Source organism: Crinia signifera, chromosome 2 (assembly GCF_055691185.1).
Source record: "Crinia signifera chromosome 2, ASM5569118v1, whole genome shotgun sequence".
In the NCBI taxonomy this organism is placed as follows: Eukaryota; Metazoa; Chordata; class Amphibia; order Anura; family Myobatrachidae; genus Crinia; species Crinia signifera.
Window position 1 is genome coordinate 305,781,447 of NC_139218.1, and position 14,417 is coordinate 305,795,863.

A 14,417-nucleotide genomic window follows, 5' to 3' on the forward strand; every position below is an offset into this window, starting at 1 on the left:
ATAAGATCATGGTTGGTTCTATTATTTCATTGTAGCAATATGAATGAACACATTATGAAGTGGTAAAATTTCTGATGTGCTATACATGGTGCTATACTGTAGTTGTTCAACACAATGCAACAAGTAGCATGTACAGTAGTTCTATACATGTGTGGGAGCAAATCCGACACTGTCTCCACCCATGCTACATTCTAGATCAGGGGTGAAACTATTTTTCTATGGGACTGAAGCACCACTGGCACACACCTATGTGCAGCCAGCAGCGGGGTCCTTGCGGTGGGGACGGGCAGTGGGGCACCTGGGGTGGGCAGCTTCTAGTGTCGGTCAGCAGGGTCCGTGCGGCATGGTCTGTGGTGCGATTAACTGGTAGTGCGGCCTGTGGGGTCTGTGTGGTGTGGGGCAGCAACGTGGTCTGTGTGGTGGGCAACAGGTTCCATGACTGTCTAACAAGTGGCGGCAGCGGCTGGGAGTTACAGTAAGCAGCATTTTGCAGCCTTTTAAAGTAAGCAGAATTCTCTCAGCCAATGAACGTCCGGCCAGTCATTTCAAAATTCAGCATCCTGCCCCAGCTCCCAGCAAATGCAACTACTTTAGCTTCCAGGCAATGCCACGGCCGCTGCCCACAACTATGAGCTGTCTGCCCCCCACCATCACCACCAGCTGCCTGTCCCCTGCCACTGCCAGCTCCCTGGGAGTTTTTTGCATGCAAAAAATTGCATGTGATTTGCCAGATCACATGTGAGCCTCCCGGGGAGCTGCCGGGGGGCACTCAAGGGCAAACTGGTCCAATTTGTCCTTAGGACAAATCGGACCAGTGTATGGGGGCCTTAAGAGTTGTGCTCCAGTATGTGCAGCAGGTAGTGTAAAAAATCCCCGTGGGGCCTACATCACACACCATGCACCTTTGTCAAAGGCATCAGTACTGGCAGCGCTGCACAAAACAAGCCTACTAGTGACCATAGTGACCAGAGTCTGCTATTTTTCATTCTACAGAGGAGAGGGACAATCTAATTCTCTCTGCACAAGTTATATCTGCCCCACCTGCATTGCACATGGGGCCTTATTTTGGTTCATTCTTTCTGACAAAATCCTTCTTAGATGGACAAAACCATGTGCACTGCAGGGGGGGCAGATGTAACATGTGCAGATAGAATTAGATTTGGGTGAGTAATTTTGTTTCTGTGCAGGGAAAATACTGACTGCTTTATTTTTACACTGCAATATAGATCTCACTTTGAAGTAAAACCCCACCCAAATCTAATTCTATCTGCACAAGTAACACCTGCCCCACCTGCAGTGCACATGGTTTTGTCCAGCTAAGAAGGAATTTGTCAGAAAGAATGAACCAAAATAAGGCCCATGGTTTTGTCCATTTGAGAAGGAATTTGCCGGTACTTATGTATTAGCAGGGTGCCCATTACGTATTTTGCGTAGTGGTGTATTGAGAATACCAATACACCAATATGCTGGCTACGTAAACTATGTAACTTACGTAAACTACGTAACTTACGTAAACTACTTAAGTTACGTATTTGGAGCTGTGCTAATACATAATGTTTCATATCCCCACTATCCACGTCATACCCCCACTGTCCACGTGGGCGTGGAGTAAATTTTATAAAGTGAGGCGAGTGCAGCGAGCCACGGAGCCCAAAGCGTGGCGAGCGGACACGGATACGCGACCCCTCGCGGGGCTTGCTGCGCTCGCCATGCTTCGGGCTCAGTGGCTCGCTCCGCTCCCCACACTTTATAAAATTAACTCCACCCCCACGTGGATAGTGGGGTTATAACGTGGATAGTGGGGATATGATTGTGTTAGTGGGTGTTGTGTGTGTGTGTGTGTAGTGTGTGTGTGTGTAGTGTGTGTAATATACTTACCATTATCGATGCCTCCGGCAGTCGGCTCCCCGCAGGTCCACCATGACAGTCCCATCAATCTATGCAATTAGTGTAGCCCGCTTGGGGAGCCGGGAAACCATGTGATGCTCCCCAGTGGTGACTACACTGAATGGCGGCCATTGTTGCACCGCCGCTGAATCCACATCGACCTCCCCGCCGCCCGTCCTTCACCACGGTTGCTGTAAGTGAACCCCCAGCCACCACAGCATCCCCGCTGCCCATCACATATTAGCAAGATGCCCGGCAATGGCTACGCTGACAATGTAGCCAAAGCTACGTTGTCAGCGTAGCATAGCCGGGCACCCGTATAATACATAAGTACCAATTTGCCTTTGCGAGTCAACCAGAATAAAGGCCCTTGTCTATACATTTGTTTTGTTTTTTGTTTTGTCCTTTCATATGTGTCCCAATATGGGACAGATTTATTTTTCAATGGTACTATATCTACCGTACATGTAAAGCTCCAGGTTTAATGCTTAAAGGTATTCAATTATTAATTAATTTTTATGTACAGCAAACTTATAGGTAAGTTGCGTTAACTCTAGATTCCACATTAAGGTAATAGAACCTAAAGGTTTACCCTACACGTTAAGGCCTAGAGAGTGCATATAATACAAATAGATATGGGCTGACAATAAGTCATGGGGTAACACCCATGGCTAATTGAGTACCTACAGTATGTGTTTATATGACCACTCATTTATGTATGTGCCCATCCTTGCCTATGCCTTTATACATCCCTATGTGTCTATACATTTTGCCCTTCACCTACTTGTCCTATATTGGGCCACCCCTTTCTGTATGTTCCTGCCACACCCCACTAACTGTACATTCTTTAGTAAATACAATATTCCACAATACCCTTCCTCCATGTGAGCCATCTTATGTTATTTATAATGCTAGTCAGCCTGCTATTTTAATGTTCTTTAATGCTGTTCTCTGTACATTTTATAACATGTTCTACATCCATATCATAACATGCTCCCCCTGTCATACTACAGACTTTCACCATCCTAATATGTTCCAAATACCTCCCTCCACCATAAATAATATGCTCCAGTCACCTCCATCTTAATATGCTATAGACAACCTGCAGCTGAAGCTTCAACCATGCAATGCAGAGGGAACTGCTTAGCACATATAAACATACAGTACATGTGATCATGTGTTGGATGGTTCCTCATGGTTCAGAATCAACATACTTTACACATTCCCAAGCAAACCCATGGACTACTGATAAAATAGCCAATGGAAGTTGGGTGACATGGTTAGGAGTTTGTGAAGCATGCTGAACTATACACAGCATTGCCAATCCCCAGGTGACCCATCCAGCACATACACATTACAAACATGATCACAAGTGTGCTTATATGTGCTAAGAAGCCCCCCACCCATGTACTACATAGTCACCGAGGCAGCCACCACTCTAGACAACCTCTTTATACAGTAACACAGGACAAGACAGCAGCATAGCCACCTGACAGGTCTTATGCTGGGGGGCACAGCACTAAAAAAACTCTGGTCATGTGCAGAATCTTGGTGTTGTCCTGGTTAGTGGCCTGACACTTAAACATCAGGTGTCAGCCACAATCAAATCCTTATTCTATCATCTATGGAATATAGCCAGAATCAAGCACTTAATTCCCTCAGAAGACCTGCCTAAAGTCATACATGCATTTATATCACCATGCCAAGACTACTGCAATGCTCTCTACCTGGGTCTCCCATCAAAAGAATTGCACCGCTTGCAGCTGGTACGAAATTCAGCCTCCAAACTATTAACTAACCAGCCCCGCTCCTGCCACATAACTCCCATTCTCTACTCCCTTCACTGGCTACCTGTAAAATGGCAAAATGGTTTCAAGATTGGCTTACTCACTTTCAAGGCCCTACATGACCAGAGCCCAAGGTACCTGCAGCAGCTGCTGATTCCGTACTGTCCTACTCGATTACTATGATCCACTGAAGAAGGACTACTAACAGTACCCAGAATTTCCCTCAATTCATCTGGGGGTCTATCTTCTGTGGAACTCTCTTCCTCATATAGGGCCTTATTCTGGTCGATGCGTAAATTTCCGAATTCTTTCGGATGGCGTTTTTTAGCCGTCTGCGCATGCGTGGGCAACGCGACGCGCATGTGCCACGCATGGTCTCCGTACTAGTTCTCACTAATACCGTACAGAAATGTGCACCGCAATCATTCGGGAAATATGGGCGTATTATGGGCGCCATTCGGAACTACACAGGGGCGTAGTTTCAAAGTGGGCTAAACTGGGCTTAAACATGGGCGGACACGAGGGAGTGCACTCATTCTGGTAGGCGTGCATTCGGACAGCACACCGAATGCACAAGAACCAAAAGGCAAGAAATATGCGGTGTCCATAAGCAAGTATTTCTTTGCGGGCACCACTCGGTCATGCGCTAGGCAATCGGAACGCCAAATCAGTACGGGCGCACCGCAACCAATGTCAGCTGAACACGATACAATCCACTCCTTTACTCATTACTCATTAGTTACACGCTTCTCATTGCTTCAATTGGAACCATTGCAGCTTAAATGGACCATTACTAAACACACACATATATGCTGCAGTTTGGACACACATTTACACTGCAACCAATGGACAGAACTTACTATCACTAATAGAAATAGACATGTCACTTCTACATGTAACAATTAAACCACACATTTGGGGATAAAAATATAAATGTATTACAATAACTTAAAAAATAAAATGGAAAGCATGTTGTTTCTCACATGCAACAAATTAAAAGGTACCATGGCAGGAATGAACATAAATAATAAAAAAAAAAAATGTATTTGTGACATACATAGCCACAGCAGAATCATTAGGAACACATCAGGTGGCTTCACAACAAAAGTATAGCACCAACACTTCAAGTACAGCAGACAGTAATGGTAGCCGAAAGAGGCCAACAGGGGAACCAAACAAGACATTCGAACCGAGGGCAAATGTGGGTACCCTCTGCACGGGATTGGACACAGGAAGCTGACACACACAGCTCAATGAAAGATTTGGGAAGACATAAGGGTGGAGATTAATGCGGACACAAGTTCATTTGCGGGCACGTTTGGCCCTGGTAGGCTCCTTGCCACATGCAGCAGCTCTTCGGCCATGGCCACGGCCACGTTGGGATGGTGGCCCAGGTGGAGCAGATGCTGGTGAGGGGGGGGATGGTGTTCCCCCTCTGCCAGCAGGGAGTGCTGCTGGTGGAAATGCACCAGAAACGGATGACAATAGGGCCCTATTGCTGGAAACTAGCTCCACCATAAGCTCATTATGGTGGAGGAGGTCATTTTGGCGCAGGGCTTGATCTGCCAGCACCTGCAGGCTTGCAGCTATTGACTGCTGGCTGGCACCAATGGCCTTCTGGGCCTCAGCAATAGCCTGCAGGCTCCCAGCTATTGTCTGCTGGGTGCTGACCAAACCCTGCATGACCTCCTCTGTCCTACGCATCCGCTCTGATGCTAAGTCTCCCTGCTGGTGAATCTGCCCAAGCACCTGCACCCACCTGTTGTATTCTGGTTCTGCCAGTGGCTGCTGCTGCTGCACATGCCTGCCACTGGTGGCAGGTGGCACAGACTCCACCACCTCCTCAAGAGATTCTTGATCAAGCGGTGGGGATGCTGGTGAAAGAGAAAATTACAATTACAACACATTCCAAGCAAATTAGTACCAACTACTTATGCCATGGCAAATAATGACCTTCAACAAAAGCAGCAAAGCTATCCGCTGGGGCCTCGCTATCCATGTTGCTCACCCCCCGGACCTCCTCTACTGCAATGCAGCACTCGGCCATCTCCTCCAGGGGGGTGAGCTTCAGGCGGCCTGGCTTGGGGCCAGCCCCAGAGGTGTGGCTGTGTTCCCACCGTTTGGTCAATTTCTTCTTGAGGTTGGTTTTGAAGTCGTGCTACCTGCAATCAAAGTTTACATATTACTACATGTCACTCCTGATGTTTGCTGTAGCAACCATTGCAATCTGCAACAGATTACAACATGTGCTTCATTACACACAACTTGCATTCTATTAAAATATCAAAAATACCCTTAGAAGATACATTCACACCCACCCCACAATAACTATCGATTAAATGACATTGCAATCATGTCTGTGGCTCCAAGCAACGTGACCGGCCATTTACCAACTCCATCTAACATCTAATTTAAACATTACTGGTCTTGTACTGCTCAAATGTAACACACATGAACTTGCCTCTTCTTAACGTGCTCCGCCTCACGAACTTGTGGAGATACCACATTAATCTCCGCAGTTATTTTCTAGCACACCTTTATATACTATTTCTGTAATTGGCGAACATCAGCGACACCCTGCGTTCCGTGCGGCAGCGTTCCGTACGGCAGCGTAGACCGTGCGGCGCATAGGCCACGCGAAAAAACAAAAACAAATCTAGGCATACTTGCTAAGTCTGATTTAGTAGTTAATGGTAGATTTGCATACCAATAAACACCTCAAACTGTGGCCAGACATGAAATGTATATGTGAATGTACATTTGTACTGTGCACTTGTTTGCTATGTACTACAAATGACACTAACCCATTCCATATGTAAATCCAGTCCACCACTCAGGCAATAGTAATCAGTGCTTGCATCCAAATCACATGGGAAAGGTCTCCAAATACTGGCTTGATGCTAGGTACATTTCATTCCACATCTCTAGTGTGGGCCGGTAGTGTGGGCCGGTAGAAGGTAAGTGTTCACATGGCACCATGGCCTAATATTGGGAAAAGGTCTAGTTTAGTACCTTGTAGAGTTAGGTGTAACTGGCTAGTGATGCACACTATTTCACCTGTTGTTTTCACCCATGTTTGGTGAATGTAATAGATTATACTGTATATAATGGGTTGCAAACTTCTTTCACCCTGTCTGTTTTGGAGATACTAAGTAATGGCATGGTCTGCTCAACTATGCAAAGCTACAGCAAGTGTTGTTTTGCGATGCAATGGTTTAGCCGTCTGTTGTGGCGCATACACGCTGTTAATGACAAAATGAACAATAAAGTTAATACCAAATATCACTCTGAACAACCAATTACAGGACATGATTGCTTGAATTGTGCCATTGCTAAGATGGCGGCCTATGGGAGAGCAGCCCCATTCTCTCCTGCGGAGCTGAGGGCACTGGTCTCCATTATGGAGACCAGGCTGGGGCGTGCGGGCCCTTTCATTACTAACCGGCAGAAGCGCCATGCCTATGCCGCGGCCCGCATATTCTGTTTGACATGCTGTAATGTGGGTCTAATATGTCATTCTTTTTGCTGCATGATGAATGAACAAATCATGTGCCTTATTTAACACTCTGCATTTTTTATTTTCTTACAGCACGTGACCGTGCAAGACAGGCCCGTGAGCAGGGCCTGGAGGAGCAGGGCCAGGAGGTGGTGGCCAGGAGGAGCTGCCCGAAGAGGAGCATGGCCAGGAGGTGGTGGCCCAGGAGGAGCTGGCCGAAGAGGTTATGGGCCAGGAGGAGCTGGCCGAGGAGGTCATGGGCCAGGAGGAGCTTACCGAGGAGGTCATGGGCCAGGAGGAGCTGGCCGAGGAGGTCATGGGCCAGGAGAAGCTGGCCGAAGAGGTCGTGGGCGAGGAGGAGGCGTGTGAGGTGGTTGAGGTTGAAGAAAGTGGTAGGTAATCATAAGGCATCTTTAATAATTGGTGGTACTACTATTTGTTAGGTACCACTGCTGAATCTAGTGTGTTTTACTCTATTATTAATTAATAAACAAAAGTGGGTTACAACAGACACACTTAGGGGTTATAAGGCCAAGCTGAAAACGTTGAATCTGGAGGCTCACGTAGGTGATGAGTGTTTATTTATGGAGGGCCTTTCTATACAAGCACAAACAACACATCAATGGAGTATGGTCAGGCCTGATTTATAATGGAGTCACAAGTGGCCAGTTCCCCTGGGCCCCCCTCTAGCCAGTTGGCCCGTGTTGTTGCCATGTATTTTTGAAAGCTTTTTTGTAGGATGGATTGACTTTAGAAATTGTTTTGTGTATGGAAGCGGATTAGTGCTGCACTTTCACCTATCTGGCAATGTGACAATGATTCAGGAAGTAAGGGGTAGAGGGACTAGGCTAGCCTTTAAATGTGGTATCTATCTATCTATCTATCTATCTATCTATCTATCTATCTATCTATCTATCTATCTATCTATCTATCCATCCATCCATCCATCCATCCATCCATCCATCCATCCATCCATCCATCCATCCATCCATCCATCCATCCATCTATCTATGTATCCATCTATGGATCTATCTATCATGCAGTTTAGCTATTAAGCAGTGACATGCAGGTATATATGTATGGCAAAATGTGGCATGTTGTAGTGGATGTAGCTTTCTAGTAGATTGGTGAGTGTTTTGGCAGGAGAAGTGTGAGTGAGGCTCAAGTGTTGTTGTGATTTTGATACATACATTGGCAATTTTATCACTCACATATTCTGTAGTGTAACCCTCTGTGTGTGTGTGTGGCACCATCTTGTTTTTTTCCATTAGAAACAGTATTGCCTATGTAATTGTTTGTATGTATGATTTATCATGCTGTATGTACTTAGAATTGACTGTACAAGGTCTACCTGAATAGCATAATTAATGTTGAACCCCCTTTAACATGCCCACAGATGAAAACAGAGAACAAGGCAAGGGAGTGAGAGGGGCCCTCCTCAGGCTGCGGCAGCACCTGGTCATCATGGCTGCAGAGGTGCAGGACCTGTGCGACCTCCTGCTCTGATTTTTTTTTTTTTAGTTTATTTTGTATGTTTAATAAATTGTTGTGTTAAAAGTTTGAAGTGGTCTGTGTGTTATTGTATTATTTTACAGTATAAGTATAAATATAAGTATATAAGTATAAATAGTGCTGTTTATTTAAGTAAGGTGCAAAAGGTATATACAGTATATAGGGTTAATCTAAAGTGGTATTAAAGTGTTTAATTATCAATTAGATAAATAATAGATGACCAATACAAACAATCCCTTTTTAATGAGGTTGCCTAATTGCATAAGTGGGTCATGTTACAGATTTGGGTGTTCTGATAATAGTGGTGATTTGTGCGTAAATACACCGCATCGGTGCGTACGGCCAGGTTCCCGTCCGTTCTGACGCGGTAAGACCGTGCTTACGCTGTAAGACCGTGCAGAATCTGTGTGTGTCCACCGCACACGCAAGGTTTGTATGCCGTCCTTAAACACGCCCTCTTCTTAAACAGTGAGTCAGTCCGAATGCGGAGGCTCGGTGGGCGTTTATAAGTACGGTGTCCGCACAGCGTGGCGTGCGGCCCGCTACGTAAGAATTCGGGAAAGTACGCACCGATCAGAATAAGGGCCATAGTGCGAGAAGCCCACACTGTGCGAGAAGCCCACATAATTATTATTATTATTATTATAATCAAGCACTCCATTACCACATCAGAATATGTTCTAGAAATAATATGGCCTATAGTATGCTCCAGGCAACACTTTGGTATAACATGCCCAAAACAAAACCCATGTTACTGATGCCCTTGTTGTAATTGTCATAACATCATTGAAAATCAGCCCCCATTCCTCTATCCACACCAGTAGTTCAGTAGTTAACTTAACTAAATGTTTCCTCAGTTAATCTTCTAGCTCAGCTCCTCAAAATATACACAAAAACATCATGCTGTTACGATCTGGGTACAGGTGATGCTGCATAGATCTAATGATCCTCCTCGCCCTCCATTTGACTAGACTGCAGTATGTTCAGAGGTTTATAAGTGGGCCAGGACCAAACCTGCATGCATGCATCTACCACAGCATTCCCTCTTCACTGGTTACCAAGGGCCATATGTACTAAGCTTGAAAAGTGATAAAATGGAGAGTGATAAACCACCAAACAATCAGTTCCTCCACTACCATATCACAGGTTGGGTTTGAAAAATAACAGGTATTGGCTTGCGGTTTATCACTCTCCATTTTATCATTCTTTAAGCGTAGAAGATCTGGTCCCATTCAGTACAATGAAGGGCAGTGTGTTACAAAGTTAAGGTATGTGGGACACATAGCCCACTTACCTTAAATTTGTAACACACTGCCCCTCATTGTACTGAACTGTTACTGTACATGCCTTCCATGCCTCTCCAAATACAAGTAAGCATATTCTTCCATACTATATTTCTTATTCTTGCTTCATAAACCATTGCATCTTGCAAGATTATTGGTTTTAAACAAATTATAGTGGAATGATTTACAGCTATATATATTTTTTTCCTTCAGATTTTATGATTTGATTGCAAATTGAAAGGCTTTAAATTTGATTTAATTTGTTTTGGTTGGATAAGATTTATTTTATGATGTTGACTAGAAAGTCTTTTTCAGTGGACAATGTATTTGAAACTGTTCCTATGTCTGTCTGCATACAGTAGTTACAGGGCTTTAACAATATGTGGAGTTTAAAAGAAGCATAAGCACGAAAGTTCAACAAAATGTTTTTTAATATATATATTTAAACAAATAGAAAAAGGTTATTTTAAATAAAATTTGCAAAACAGTATGTCAGAAATAAAGGAAATATTCAACAACTGAACATGGACAAACTATGGGGGTAATTCAGACCTGCTGACTAGGCTGCATATATTTGCAGGTAAACGCTGCCCCCCTGAATGCACGCCCCTAGGTCGACTGAATTCTATTCACACGATGCAAGCGGATGTGTACGCTCACCATCAATGATTTCTCCTCTCTTCAAAGAAAAGTAAGGCCGGACTTTTATCCTGCAAGGTTATGGCCGAAATGGTGGAGGGCTCTGACATCATGTGGCGACATCATGTGGCGCCTGCATTCACAAGGGTATGCCCAGCGTTTCTATTTATGCACCCACCATTTTTTGTGATTGGCACCCCCCTGTCTGCCAATCAGTCTTCGAATGACCCGGCAAGTGTAAAATATACCCGAATTCAGCCTCTATGTTTCAAGGCAAGGGTGAAAATATTTTTTATTATTATTATTTGCATTAAAAACACACGTTTTAAGTAGCATTAGAAATTAGAATAGAGGGTCTAATTCAGACCTGATCGCTGGGCTGCTAATTTTTGGAGCCATGTGTTCAAATATACATCACCACGCCAGAGTGAAAGCCCGCCCTGTACAATTCTGAGAATTGCTTAGCAGTATCAGTGAAGAACTGCAAATCCATTCACAAGCCCTCACCATCTAATGATTTTTACACTGTGGGCAGTCAGTGCGTAGCCCAGGACATACTCGGTGGCTGCAATAGGAACAGGCTGGTCGGACATCACACAACTTCCCCTAAAACGTCTCGGCACCCCTGTGTTTTCACTGACACTCCCAGAAAACATCTGGTTACCACCTCCAAATGTCGGCATTCTGTCAATCAACTTGTGAATGGCCATCGCAGGATGGCCTCACGCATGCATACTATGGGCTGTACATATGTGCAGACTATGGATAATCACCTGGCCTGTGAATTCACATGTGACATGTGTGATATGGTTTTTGATACCTAAAATACATTTCATCCATGATATCAGCAGATACATTAAAAACATTTAAAATATAGACATTTATTGGTAAAAAAGAACCATCCATGGGTACAATCAACAATCCTAATTTGTCCAAAATTAATTAAAATACACGTCACATGTATGTATGGATATAACAAATAGGACATACTCTCTAGCCAAAGGTCAGGGGCGTAGTGAGGGTGGATCTGGCGGAGCACGAGCTCCAGGCGCCGAAGATTTGCAGGGCGCCCGGCACTATGCTCCATGCCCGCCGGTCCACCCTCCGGATGCCGCCCGAGGATGGTAGGGAGAAAGAGTGGGCAGGGGTGGAGCCGGAAGTGGAAAAGAGAGAAGGAGATGCTTTTCAAGCTGCTGGTGCTGCTGTACTGACATACAGATACACTGACAGATGCAGCACAGCAAGCAGCCCATGTCCGTGGTTGCTGCTGGCTGTGCTGCACCTGTCAGTGTATCTATATGACAGCACAGCAGCACCGGCAGCTTGAAAAGCATCTCCTTCTCTCTCACACAGTCACAGGCACAGTGACAGCACATCAGTCACTGGGTGTAATTAATGAGCCAGTGAGCGGTTCAAAAGAACCACTGGCCACAAGCATGTAACCTCCTATGGCAATGAGCATGTAATCCCTCTTAGCAGCAAGAATATATTCCCCCTAGCAACGACCATGGAACCGCTGGCAACCATAATGTAGGTAAGCAGAACTATAGGGGCATACCTCCCAACATGACCCATTCTAGGAGGGACAAAATGCTCTGCTCCTGGACATCAGCAGTTGCAGAGGTAGGATTGCACCACTGTCACAAATTCAAATAGGGGAGCCACATCTGCCAGTGAGTCCCGTGTTTGGGGTGGCAGTTGGTCCCCTATATGAATTTTGGTCTGTGCTGCAGCCATGCAACTCTGCAACTGCCACTGGCATGGATTTCCAGAAACAGAGCATTGTGTTACTCCTGGAATTGGTCATGTTCGGAGGTATGTATGGGGCATTATGTGTTTGGTCATTAAGATGTGTGGCATAAAGTTCTTGAAGCATTACAGTGTTTTGCATAATGTCCACTAGGCATTACGGTGTGGGGCATAATGTGTAATGGGTATTACACAGTTTGTGGGGCATAATGTGTAAGGAGCATTATCATAACAAGAAAAAATGATGGGGGGGGGGGGGGCGCCGAAACATACCGTTGCCATGTCACCTAGCTACTGCTCTGCCAAAGGTTGATGGATGTAAGTTTGTATTTTAGCCTAAACTATTATGTAACTATGTAATTATATACAACAGTTAAGGGTGTAAATTATAACTTGATTTTAAAAATCTAATACATTATATGGGTAATATTATAAATCATCCTTATTTATTTTATAATGTATACGCACATATTACTTCATCTTTAAAATTACTGTATCATTAGGAATCATACAGACCAGTTACTTTAGAAGTACCCTCATTCTAGCTAAGCTACCACCTTCTATAGCCTCATACTGTAGTTCACGTTGCTTAGAATGATAACACTTCATCAATACCCAATAATTCTAAAAATTCCTCATACCTCTGTCTATTCACAACAAACTTTGAATTAATTTCTCCGTGAAAGTTAATATTGATTTACCTGTATTTTAGCTGACATTTCTATTATATTTCCAAGTTAAAGACTCAATACCCTGAGATGAATTTGCCTACAACCAAGCTGTCTTTAATTATCTCTAGGAATTTTTAACCCACAGTATGTTCTTTTATAAATATTATGTAGTACACATTTGCATAACTACAAAATTTGCACACACACCCAAAAATTTCAGCAGCTCCTCCCCCCTCTCCAGTAAAGTTAAGACCCCCCAGCCCTGCCTTACCCACTTGCCATCACTGCATATGCAGTCCGCATGCTCCTCTTGGCTCCTAACTGACCCTCACAAAATGGCTACCCCTAACAAAACTGTCTGCTGTAAAGGGGCAGCTTTTTTGTGATAAACAAATGTGGTTTCCCTCCTAAACCAAACATGGGTGCTGCCAGGTTTGGCCCGGTCACCTCATGGTCCAGAGCCTATATTGAGAGTATTTGTGATCTGTCTGATTGAATTGCTGATTGTCCAGCCAATCCTCACTCACTGGCTACTATTAGAATGCTGGGTAATAATTGCTTAATGGCCAGTGCTGCTGAATGTGACCCTCGCAACCCCGCTCCCACATTTCACGTACCCCCGTGAGAATGGGGGATCCTGTACCGCCACAAGCAGGTGCCGCCCCTAGGTGGGAAAACCGGCCCTGGCTGCTGCGCTGCAGGTTCCCCCACTGCCAGAAGTGTCCGCACGGTCCTTTGCACTACTGCCACAACTTTTATCAATGTCTTGCCCACATACAACTATTATACAGCCTCCTGCTCTCATGAACCCTCACTCCCTCCCAGTGGGAGGAGATGCTGCATACTGTCCCCCACCCTCCTCCAGTTCTAGGGATGCCCATCGACCATCAATGATTTCGAATCATCAATGGTTTATGGCCGATGTTGAATACTTTTGCCATAGATGTGGGAGGACCAGATGGTTTCCCTACATCGATGGCAAAGGAGAACCGATCAAGTTTCGCATTTTTTTATGGTGCCGGGACACAGAGCATAGCTCCGCCCCCCCCCCCACACCCGAAAGTCCAGCCACCGAGTTCTGATTGACCCAGGGCCTATTCAGTCAGATAAAATGGGTGACCATCGATAGCTACAACAATCGATGGTTATCCAAGTAATATTTTACTACTATCGATGGCAGGGTGCAAAATCGCCATCAATGCCAACCATCAATGGCGTTTGCATCAATGTCCATCCCTACTCTGCAACAGCCAAAAACCTTTACTACCCTTCATGCCCACACACCTCTATCACTGCCCTGCCTCCTGTTCTCCTGCCCCGTAACTTCTGCCACTGGGGACCTGCTCACCCTGTGTTGCCCACGTTCCCCTATCATGTTTTACCACCCAGCCTC